This window comes from Gavia stellata, chromosome Z, assembly GCF_030936135.1.
Source record: "Gavia stellata isolate bGavSte3 chromosome Z, bGavSte3.hap2, whole genome shotgun sequence".
NCBI lineage: Eukaryota > Metazoa > Chordata > Aves > Gaviiformes > Gaviidae > Gavia > Gavia stellata.
The window spans coordinates 17,916,019-17,928,557 of NC_082637.1; the positions used below are offsets into that span (position 1 = coordinate 17,916,019).

The 12,539-nt window shown below is 36.2% G+C and overlaps 1 protein-coding gene across 1 annotated transcript in view; it reads right to left on the reverse strand.

Moving 5' to 3' along the window:
• HCN1 (hyperpolarization activated cyclic nucleotide gated potassium channel 1) overlaps nt 1–12,539 on the reverse strand; it is a 197,515-nt gene that overhangs the window by 36,487 nt on the left and 148,489 nt on the right. The gene's annotated exons all lie outside the window — the stretch shown is intronic.

Here is a 12,539-nt window from a genome sequence, read left to right on the forward strand (position 1 = left end):
CTATAAATTACAGAACCTGCCTTTAGTGGTGATGCTAGTATCCACATTAATATATAAGTTTTAGAAGCCAAACGCTCACACTTGTCATGTGTTCCCTAAATTCCTAGCTATACAGAAGTTGTGAAAGTACACCAGCACCATTTTTAGCTCATTCCATGCAGCAGACAGGGAAACTGTACACAGTGTGTATCTACGTCTCTACTGCTGCATTCAGAGAGAGTTTAAGGTGTGGAATTTCAGAAACTGGCTATGCTGTATTAATATGCAACATATTAATGTTGTGTATGCTTATAAAGTGACTGAAGAACAAAGTTAAAATCTGTGGAGATAATGAAGTAGAAAGCAATCCTCGGGACGAACGAAGAGAAGAGAGAAGTGAACTGGAAAAATAGGCATGGCATCAGGAAATAGAAAGTGGGGAAGAGAGAGATGCCAGCACGCAGGAGACTCAGAGGACCTCACTTCATTTACCTTGTGCATTTGGTTTCCTTGTTTCTGCTAGTCCTCTGTCCTGTCTTCTGCTTTGTTTGCTTCCCTTCTTCAGAAGCCTTTTTGGATAGCATAATTTTCAGAATATAAAGTCCCAAACTAACAGAGTTACTGTACTAAATTGCATGATACATCTGAGACCCACAAAATGGAGAAGTTGCCTAAACCACAAATGGACAAGCACTGCCTGACCAAGACATTTGCTCCTCAGACCCCCCATTCTTGTCTCAGTTGAAGAAGATAAGGCACTGAGACACAGAAGGATAAAACCCCGCCCAGGCTTACAGGTGAGTTAAAACTTGACAGAAACTTAGTTTACTTATGTAAAGAGTCTTAATTTATTTTTTTTTTCTTCATTTTTGATGCTTAACTGGGCAATTTTAACTCTTTTCAATGAAAAAGCCAATGAAGACTTAATTAGGAGCAGCATCTCTGTAGAGCAATTAAATGAATTTATAATGTACATGCACTCCTTACGAACTGCAGCACATATCCTTTAACTTATATAATTGAAGGCTCCTCCATCCTTTGAAACTGAAATTAGTTTTTGCTTTATGAAGTGGCAAAAGATTAGATGAGGCCACATGTACAACATATATTCCACAAATAAGAGGAAAGTAATTTTGCATGGGACTATTTAACAATGTATGATGGATATGTAGATCTGATTTAACCTCTGTACAGCTGTTTTGCACCTCTGAAGCAAGAATTCTTCACCCCCATCCTTTAGAAATGAGATTTAAATTTGCATGCTCATCATTGATTTCTGTTCTGATATGGAGAAATTTATCCATACATTGTGGGTTTGAATCAGAGTTCTGGGTCACCAGAAGACAGACATGCTCTAGCATAAACAACATATGCTTCTAAAATTACCCTACTAATCAGTTACAGCTAATCTAGGCACGGATTTACTTAGAGGGAAGTGACATGAGATCTTCCAGGGCTCTATATATCTCACCAAGGTGGTCATACAGTCCCAGCTGCTGTGCAGTGCCCAGCTTTTCTGCAGCAAAGCCAAGGAGAAGGTGCTGCACTGCACAAAGTCCCCTTCGTGTCTGTGTCTGTGTCCAGCCTTCCATTGCTGTGGTGTCATGTGAGGATGGGTAACATGTGTCATGTGTTGTAGCACAAATGGACAGGGAAAGGACTTCACTATGCTCCCTAGCACAGGGGCTGCACCGCTCTACCCAGTCCTATTTGCATACAAATGTGCTTGAGCAAAGCTAATGGAGAGTAATCCTTGCTAACAAAAAATACACATCAATTGAGATGCATCATGCAAGAGAGCTGCAAAGGACTGTTGTACCAGAATGACCTTGAAGAAGCGAACATTCATGCAAAAAGCAATTCGCTTTGCCAGCAATTTACACTGCTCCCTTTCATTGGTGCTGTTATCTGAATCTGTGCTTTCTCCCACACAAGCGAGTTCTTTTCGTTACCAGGGTTTTATGCTTACACATGAGAATTTTAGGGAAAGAGAAAAAGTAAAACTAGTAGGAATGTAGTGCTTATCACTGGTGTGTCTCAAAATGTTTCCAAATCAATAATACACAGAATAATAGGGACAGCAGCACATTAGCAACATTTTCTTTAAAAAACCTACAACAAGGAAGTTAGTGTCTCCCACAATTCCCAGAAGTATTTAACCATTTGAAATACTATTAAGGTCTCTTTCCATGTCAAAATATCTGACCCTGTGAGTGTACAGTATACTATCACTATCACCCTGTAATAGCTCTTTTCCTAATCTTTCTCAGTGTGATTTTGACTTCTGTTCTGTATCATTCATTCTACTGCTACTCCCTTCTTGACATTCTGTCTAGCATTCATGTGAAGTGTTCTCTCAAAACTTTTAACTTACTCTTTTCTTCAGCAACTGATATCATGCACTAACTCAGTTCAAGTAATGGTTGTTTTTTTATGTCTCGGAAAAGCAAGTTCATTTTTTCACCCTGCTATATGTTATTGGCAATATTGAGGGTTTCCCAGATTAGTTGTCACTGTGGTGTGTCACATGCCGGTTGCAAAAAAGTGTGCTAAAAGGAAGATACAAAGAGAGCAAAATTGATATGGTCTTGTTCATTTTGTGTAATAAAAAACTAATTTGTCCAAGTTAATTTTGAAGAACATTTTCTCTGTGGGTACCACAGATATCAATAATGGTTAGAAACGGAGACATTTTTAACTTTTAAATAAATACACTGATTTTTGTTGTTTAATTCCTGAAAAAAAATGAAAATAACTTAAAGAGAACTGAATTATTTTCTGGAAAAAAATTAAAAGTCAAAAAGGTTTAAAAATTCTCATTAGCACTGTGAATCCCTTGAATAAATATGAAAGTTCAGTAGCTTCTTCCCCTGATTTTTCTAAGTGTGATTTTACATATGAAGTTGATAAAGTTGTCAGTGAAGTTAAATTTTGTCAAAACTTTGTATTTTAATCATATTTAAAAGAGCTGTAACTGATTCTGGGTCATCCATCAGACCTGACATTTGAACCTGCATCTTCATATGTATGTGGAATCATTTATCTGTAATGACTTTTCTCATCGCACTGTATGCTGTATCTTCTCCCTCCTAGACTGAAAATTTTGGTTTGCTTGGTGTTTTTTTGTTTGTCTGTTTGTTTTTCTTGTTTGTTTTTGTTTATTCAGAAAATAGATGTCTTAATTCCAAATTCACAAAAGCAACTCTGATGCTTTTCTTACATTTGTGTGAAATAACTTTCAGAGCCACAGCAAGTTCCCTCAAAACTGACTTTAATTTTTAACTTTGTTTTCTTTTTTTTTTTTTTTGTTTTTCTTATGCCACGTGAGAAGCACCAGACTACACTCAAAATATAAATGACTGTGTTAAAACTCTCTTTTTTAATTTCAAGTTGCCTTTCCATCCTTGCTCCTGCTTGACACCAAGGAGCACCTGATTTTCCAGGGCGGACTATTTAGTAAGGGACTCCACATGTGCACGTCTAAAGGGTTGTCAGAGGCCTCTAAAGGCAATGACAAACTGACTCCGATCCCAGGGTTCTGAGAATAAAAAGAAGAGGCATCCAGGGTATTCAGCAGAGCCTGTGCTGGACGGAGACATGGCATGACAAAGGAAAGCTAAGATAAACTTTTTAAAATGAGAACATTGTTGTTCTGTCTAATGTTACTACACCCAAGTATGAGTTTATTTCCCTAAAACCCTAAACATGGTCCAGCTAACCTCAATGTTTTCTGGTAATCAAATGTTTTCATACAGTTTTAAAAAACTTCTTAATGCATAATGATGTTAAGTGACTGCAATTAATTAAAAAGATGATTGTCATCTTTTTTTCTTTCCCTAGATCAGCTGGCTTACACTCTGAAATATGGAGATCACAAGCCTCTGATCCTACTTGATGCTATCTTAAATGCTTTTGTTATGCATACAAATACCTATTTTTGTATACTGCTGTGCTTTTACACTATCTACACTGGTTTTGGCCTGTACAAAGAATATATTCTTTTTGCACTTCAATTTTGCTCTGTCTCAAATTCATTACACGTTGTCTTATATTTTCATAAAAGTAAACAGTACTTGTGAACGCTGATGCTGTTTTTCATACCTGTTACAACTATGCATTCATGGTCTTTTCAATATCTCACTGAATGAGATAAATACTGTGTTGCTGACCACTCCACACCTATCTCTTTTTTAAGATGAATATTGAATTGTTTGTCCTAAAAGGAGTATTTATATTAATGTAATTTATAGACTGCACTGCTGTTATTTCAGTAATTTCTATCCCAGTGTTTTATAGTCATCATTGAAATGAAAATGCCCAGAAATGCTACACAAATATAGAAATAAAATTGCTGAAATAGTCAAGAGCTAAGTGGATTTCAAAGTTAAGTAATATTTCACAGATTTTTACTGCAAAGCACCATCCATTAATAACTGTTTCTTTTTGTTTCAGCCATAATCTTATTCATGGGCTCCTTGTATGTAGCAAAATCCTACCACTGTGTTCCTCCAGCAAAAGGTGAGTAGTATGACATCAATTGTATGAGGTCCTTAGTAGAATTGATTAGGAAACTACAGTTATCCTTAAAAAAATAGGTACGGAAAAAGGCAAAGGAGAGGAGTGAGGTCTTTTTCATAATGATTTGCACCTGAAGCAGGGAAAATATTTTAGAATTAAGACAGTATCCCAATACAGGCAATATCCCAATGAAACCAGTAAAATAGAAACCTGAATGTTGATCACTCACAACATATTTTAGTACATAAGTTGAGTCTACCAGATCCTTTCCTCATAATGTTTCATAACTAGCAAGTTGCCCTTTTTAGCTGAAAAAATTCTCAGAGTCCTAATAATCTTTACAGATCAATATTCAGTCCTTGATACAATAAACCATATAAACATGTAAAATACATGAATAGTATCAGTTAGAAAACAGGTAACTAATGACATTCTTATACAGGACCTGGACCTGGACCTGGTTACAACCAAACTACCTGAATACCTTTCAGGAACAAGTGCCAATGTCAGATTTTTCCAAAATGTCAACAGCCACCAACTTTGATAACTGACTAGTTTTTCAAAGGACCTAGGTCCCTGTACCTTCACTTGAAAATCCAGCTTGAATGATACACCATGAATGATGTTCGTACAACAATTTTGTCCTAGGAAATAGAGCCTCACTTCCAGGGAAGTTCCCCCCAATAATCTGTAAGCATCTGTAAAAATGTTTATGTTCAGGTTCTCTTTCCTTTTACCACAAATGTAATCCTGACCCTTAAAGTACATTAATAAAATATTTCAATTGTATTTTTAACATACTGTATAGGATGTTAATATAAAATGAATCACATACAGACAAGCTAGAAAAGAAAGAAGAAATAGCGCTTTATTGGAGGTTTATATCCAGTCAAAGCCACAGCCTTATGAATACAAACTTTTCAATGATGTGTTAAAAAAAAAAATCCTATATACTGATTACAAATGTAAAAAGAAAGCAGAGATAATTTGTAAAATCCTTCTGCTGAATTAAGCAAGTTCTGTGCCAGAATTTAAATGCAATAAATTAGTAAGTATTCTTAAAATGGTTTGAAAACACTTACCTGTCACGTATAAAACAAGAATCTAAGCAGCATTTTGATATGCAGGAGATTTAACTCACTGAGAAAGAGTGAGGCAATTTGGTCAAGATGAAGCCTTTCTAAATAATGAACATCAAGCGAAGAACCATCACAATTCTGCATGGTTTCTAAACTACATTAGGAAAAATGTGTCCCCTGAATTACTGAATTTATTCCTCCGCTATTGCGAAACATCACATCATATAACTCCTTATAAACAAATCAAGCCATCTCAAAAAGAGTTGCACTTTCTCTGTCCATCAATCCTTTTAAGAATATTGTTTCAAGAAGCTCACTAGTCTTATACGTGGTTTTGAACCTTATTTTAAATTTCAGTCTAAATGTATGCAGATGCAGTTTAGATCAACTAGTGCTTAGTACACAGTTATCTAGCAGTTCCAAAAGCTCCTGTCCCTTGGTATTTCTCTCTGGAGTGTTTATAGATGGGAATCGTGTCTCTTCCCAGCCTCGTCCAAGTACTCTATTCTTTTTGTTCAGAAGACAGCATAATGGCCCTCTTCTTTTTCATCCATTCCAGTTTGAGTTCATCTTTCTCCAACCGCAATTACTAGAACTGTACATAATATTTTAGAGGAAGTCTCACCGATCTGTAGTTCATACTATTATTTCTTTCCTATCTAGTGGAAAATCAAGATGCATTGAAATGGTTGTTTACAGTCATTCTATGAGCAACTTCATCCCTCAGATTCCTCATTTTCTTCCTGCCACTTGCAATTGCTGTGCTCCTCATCTTCCAGTTTATAGCAGCAGCTTGTACTAGTACCTGAGTCTTTAGATTTTGAATTTCTGAATTTCATCCTATTCCTATCACTTTGCTTCTCAAAACTCAACTCATTCTTTCTATAATATTAGTGTCTGAAGCTTTACACCATCCTAAGCTTCGTACCATCATTGAACGCTCCTGAAGGCATTGTGCAAGCCTAGTGACAATATCATGCCTTTAGGTATTTTTCTACTAGGCTGCTCCAGCTTGATATCTGGAAAACTTGCAGTGGTACCACAATCAAACTGGGGGAAGGACTGGCAGTAGTCTATGTGAAAGAAAGAAAATTGCTGTCTTACACCAGCTTTGCTTGTGAGAGCAGGATGAGGTCTACAAACCCTAAAGCAAATCAGTTTTTTGTAGATGAGATGCTACAGTCTACATAGCAGGTGTCACATAGAAGAGATCCCAGAAACTTCTTATACATCTTAATACTGAAATGATTTTCATCTTTGTAAATTTTCACCTACTGCTACTTTCAAAAAAATCTAGTGAATCAAAAGGCAGCAAACTTGACTATCACCAAAACTCGACTTTGAACAGAAACTTTTAGAATTATAAAATTAAGACTGCTCTCTTTCTGTTCTAAACAGTCTTGAAAAATGTGAACTGACAACAAAGTTTGGAAAGTTATTAGTGCAATATCTTAGTTCAGCTTTCTAAAAGTCAAGTGTCTAATTTAAACCAGTTATCCTGACTTTCTCTCTCATAACCAGAGAGAGATAACAAGGGGAGATTAATCTCATTCTAAAATTCATGTCCTGCATAGATGGAATAAACTTGCCTTTGTTTTCCTTATCTCTCTCTCCATTGACCCTAGGGGAGGTCTAAATGACTAGCACTGACAAATTAGCTAAGCATCAACTGTAACCATGTAGTTTAAAATAATAATTTATTTAAAGATTCTAAAATACGAACCGTTCTGTTGTCATATAGATATATATAGCATCTGATCCAACAGGAAAATAGGATTACTTTCAAATTCAATCATTCGCCCTTATAACTGTGCTTCTAATATTTTAGACTTAAAGGAAGACATTTAATAAATTTTGTTATCTAAAGAAGAAAGTGAATGCTATAGGGAGGCACTGATGAATCTTTAGTTATCAAATGCCAGGTGAGGATTTTATATTTGTTTCAGATTCCTTATGGAAAAAATCAGATGGGTGCTCTGCATTGGAAGGGCAATAAATGAGGTTCTCTCTGAATCAAAGTAAGGGAAACTTAGTTAGTATGCCAACACATCACTGAATGACAACTGACAAAATGCACTGAACTACAGAACTGTCTGATGTCGAAAGGATTTAATACTAACAAAGCAATATAATGATAAAATTTCTCCCTTGTCTAACTTTTTAGTGGTGACTAGACCCATGATTCAGGTTACTGACAGCTATCTTACCTGGCAGAGCGTATGGCATTTCAAAAACTAGCTCATCTTAATAGGTTTTCAAGTAAGTGTTGAATAAAAAGGCACAGCCCAAATATTTTCATATTATTCAAACAGCTTTTTCTTGGTAGAGTTTTTCTATAAACACACCATTTACAATGTTACAAAACAATTTGCCAGTATTTTTTAATCCCTGTGAAAGTTCACTGGGTTTACACCTCAGGAGTTCAAATGTAATTCCTGCACTTTCCACTAAGTACAAGCAGGCATCATTGATGTCAAAATCCTTTTTCTCTGTGCTATTGTGCTGTAAGGCCTTGAAATGAGCTGAAGGAACCAAGGAGCTTTGCCTTTCCTCTTGAGCTTAACTTTGCTGGGCACAAGATTTTATTTTCTACCTACAGAATTTTTAAATTTTTTCTTCCAGTGAAGAAAAGGGTGAAAAACTTTCCTAAATAGTTCAGGGGTGGGGGGTAGGGGGAGCAGTGCGGAAGGGCGAGAGAATTGTTTCAAAGTATCTAAACACTTAATGGTGTCTCAGTTTGACATTAATTTGCTTCTTCATGGAGTTTTAGGTCCCTCACTTCCCTGCAGTAGGTACGAGACAGACAACCTTTCAGGAAAAGAGGGGAGGTTCAAAAGGCATCCCAAGACAGAGAACAGGAGGGATTGCATTTGCAATGGTTGTTTAAGCAAATACAGTTTAATACTGATGCTATCCAAAATGAAATGTAAAATGTTTTAAGCTAAAAAAAAATTATGCATTTTGGGTTTTTTGGCTTTTTGATGGAAAATGGATATAATTTTCCTGGAGTGTGGAAAAGTTAATGGTTTTGGTGGAAAATATTGCTTTGTGGAAAGTCTGTTTGGTATTAAAAATATATACCACCGCCTCAAGCAGTGGTAATACATAGCTCTGGAGATAATGAGAACTGTATGGACAGAACTAAACGATGATCACACATTTGCAAAGAATTGCAGCTGAGGAGAGGCTTTGCCATATTACCTACAATAAAACAGAGGTTTTATTGCCTCTTTCTCAAGATTATTCATATGCATAAGTGGACTCGGAAAACAAATAATCATGGAATTACGCAAACTATTAAATATGCAGGAAACTTCAATTCCTAGTTAAAAATGAAACATACAAAAATAACATTCTGGTTTACAATTCACGGAAATATCTGTAATGTCTACTATGCTTAAATTTGGTATGCAACTGAATGTTGACTTATCACTCAAATTACATTGATGAAGGAATTTAAAAAATGAAAACTGAAGTTTCGTCTGACCAAAAATTCACAGGCAATTAATTTTTAAGCAATATATCTATATTTCATTTGTTGAGATTTCATTCTGCAGCAGCAGGATAACTGCAAGTGCAATGAATGATTACTGACAGAATATAAAGGGGAACAGTTTTTCTCCTTATGAAAAAGGAGTAACAACACTTTTTAAAAACAGTCTTTCAGCAAACTATACTTTTTAAAATTAAAGGGATAGGATTTGCAAAAGTCTGTGCAAAGACCACATACTGAAAATACATAACTTCCATTTAAAGATACTATTTTGAATGAAAACATTGTGTATTTTAAAGCAGATACTTTGCTAAAACACTTTATAAGCCATTTCAATTAAATTCCATATATTCTATTATGCAATGCTATTAAAATGGTTTGTACAAATTACATGTTGTCCCTGCCCAAAAAAACAATGTGTAAATTCATATGGCACGTTTCCCCCTTTTTATGGTATCTATCTCCCTCTTACAGGAAATAATAAATTAATTTGCTTTTTTCACTCAATCATTTGAGAAATTAGGTAACAGATTGTTTACAAGCTTTTGAAATTATCTCTTAACTCAGTATTCAGTAGTTCCAACTCACTAGCTGAGCTGCACAGTTCTATGTCCAAGTATCACATGATATTGCTTCTGTTTGATGAATGAATAATCTAATCCATATAAGTAAAAATAATGTCTGAAAAAAATCCCTGAGTCTTGATTCTCCCAGGAAGAATTTGAATAACATGAGACAATCATAGACAGCAGGCTACACTTTTTCCTCCATTTGCAAGAACTTCCAGTCTAACTTCGTAATTGGGTTCTATGTTAAAATAATAATAAAAGACATTAAGTTACAGATTAATGGGAAAGGAATGAGAAGAATCGTATAACTTATATTTATAAATGGCTATTTAACAGATTTGCGATTCCATTTTCTCATGTCACATTTATTCCGAGTACCTGGTATTTTTCTCTTCCTTTAACTCGTTAACTTGTCACCAGCTGCAAGCACCACTCCTGACACACAGTGGTGTAAATGAGGTAAAACCAGTATTCCAGCTCACAGAACATGAGGAACCCCTATTTTTGGCCCAGACATTGTTTGACTGTGGGAGTCTGGGCAGGGCATGTAGATACTGCAGGATACTGTTACATGCATCTTTTGCATCTCAGACTGCAAACAGTGCTATTTAATGAACCAATCAGCTGGGTGATAAAATGTCTCCAAAGTTATTCTCTCTTCTCTGTGCTCATTGTCAGTCATACACTCCATTCACCAACTGTTTGTGTGCCTCGATTCACAGTTACAGAACCAAATAATAACATACTGGGACTGCTGCTCTGTATTAGCCATGTTGATGCCTCTAGCCTGGAGATTCAGCTACTGGCAGCTAAAATAGAGTGGAGAACATGATCGCCGATGAGCTGTCTTCTACAGTAAGGGATTCCTACCTCGCTAAGGAGTATTCCTCACTACTGCAAGGCCCTCACATATGCAAACGCAGCGTAGGTCTAAGCTTTTACCTACTGACCTTGGTGGAGGACCTGAATGGTTTTTAGATTACTGGAGGATGGAAAGAAGACAAAGGTCAAAAACAACTTCCCAAGCTATAAAGAATTCTGGATAAATGTTCCTAAAGTGTTTAAGCTCAACTCCTACTCAGTCTCACCCAATGTTTAAAAACATTATCTTCAGCAGCTGCTACTACGTATTTGCTATTTGCAGTGTTCATTCTCTTCCATATGACAACAGTTTTTCATCTGTATAGGAGGGGACTCACTGATTCTGTCCTAATATTAAAAATAATCTCTTTAGGCTCCTGCTTCATACTCACTAGAGGGCTACAGCCGGTTTCCACGCACTTGGCTGAAGAGGACTCTCGTCCTCCACTGGAAATTCAACCAGGAATCAAGAAACATTGCTGTACCCCTTGCAAGGGTTACTGTATATCCGGTGTTTCAACAGTTCATCTGTTTAAAATCCTTTTCATCCTAGCTTTGATGGGGATTATTAGGAAAAGAAACAAAGGTTTTTTCATGTTGAAATATCTCCATGTTTCAAATGGGACAAGACTCAAATCCCTGTCCCTCTCTTGTATGTGTTCCCCAACAACATTGGAAAAAGGAACGACTTCCATTTCACAAACACCTCTCATTTATGTGTAGTCCTCTGGCCTACAACAGCAGATTATTTCATGAGCCACCTGAACTTTTGATCTGATTGTTGAGGCACCAAAGGACAATTGCTAACCGAGTATTTGGTCAAACTTGAAGTTAGCACTAACCTTAACATTTACTCATAGGATGATTATCTGTGATGATAACCATATATACCAAAAATGAGTAAGCACAGATGGTTCTCAAATGACCAGAGATCTGGTTGTGTTCAGAAAAGACACCAAACAGTGAACAGCCAATCAACTATTTGGTTATCTTATCTCGGTAGTGGCAAAGTACTAAGCCCACCTGTCCATCCCACAGTCACTGAATGGCTGAATTCATTATGAATCCAGAGATATTTCTACAATCTGCTTTCTTCACTGCTACTCTGCTTAGTGTACAGATATTTTCACAGAAAGAAAAAAAAACAGTTTATCATCAACTATAGATCAAAATAAAAAGCAAGTTTCCTGCTGAATGGTATAATAGGTTTACTTGTACAGTTCTTTATCATGAGATGGAACTGAAGTGATTTGTTTAGCCTAAAAGCTATCATCTGTTTACTCCCTATTTTTCACTAATTACCCCCCAAAGAGTACTGTTGCTTGCAAGAATGCTTTAAGCTGCCATTTTACTTACTTGCAGTAATTAAACATTTCTTTCAATTGCCACAAAATACACAATCTCTTATTATTGTTCTTTTCAATTAGTGTAATTGAGAAATTAATGAAGTTATAGGGAATTTTCTGAATAGGATTTGTTTTCTTAGTCTGTTCTTTACCTTGCGCAAATTTGCTTTTTACTGTTCTAAAAAGGGGAGGGGAGGGAAGAGGCAGAGGCAATGACAGAACTCTGATTTAATGAAACAACTATCAAAGCCCCGAGGCATGAAAAGAAAAGCATCTCCCTCCATACTAATATAGGTGAAACTGTGTCGAGTCTAAGACAGGATGATTTTCTTTTTTAATGAGAAAAATACTGTACAGATGACAGCTTATTTAAAAATATCTGTAATGGTCTCCTTAAAGTTGCCAGTTTCAAAGTGAAATTCAGTATCTATCCAGTCATCTTGTAAAATTTTCCTTATCTTTTCTATGCTTTGGATTTCTTTTTTTCTTTTTCATTTGCCTGTGCCAGTAAAAAAAGAATATACATTAAAAAAGGTGCCTGGAGTGGAGGGAGAGGAGGCAGGAGTTATCCCCCACATACATACACTCTGGAGGAAGTGGGGGGTGAGGGAGATCAGCTCATCTCTGCTTGCTCACTCCTTCAGTTCAGTTCTGGGCACGAGCAGCAGTTTTTGCAGCTCAAGGACCTGTGATG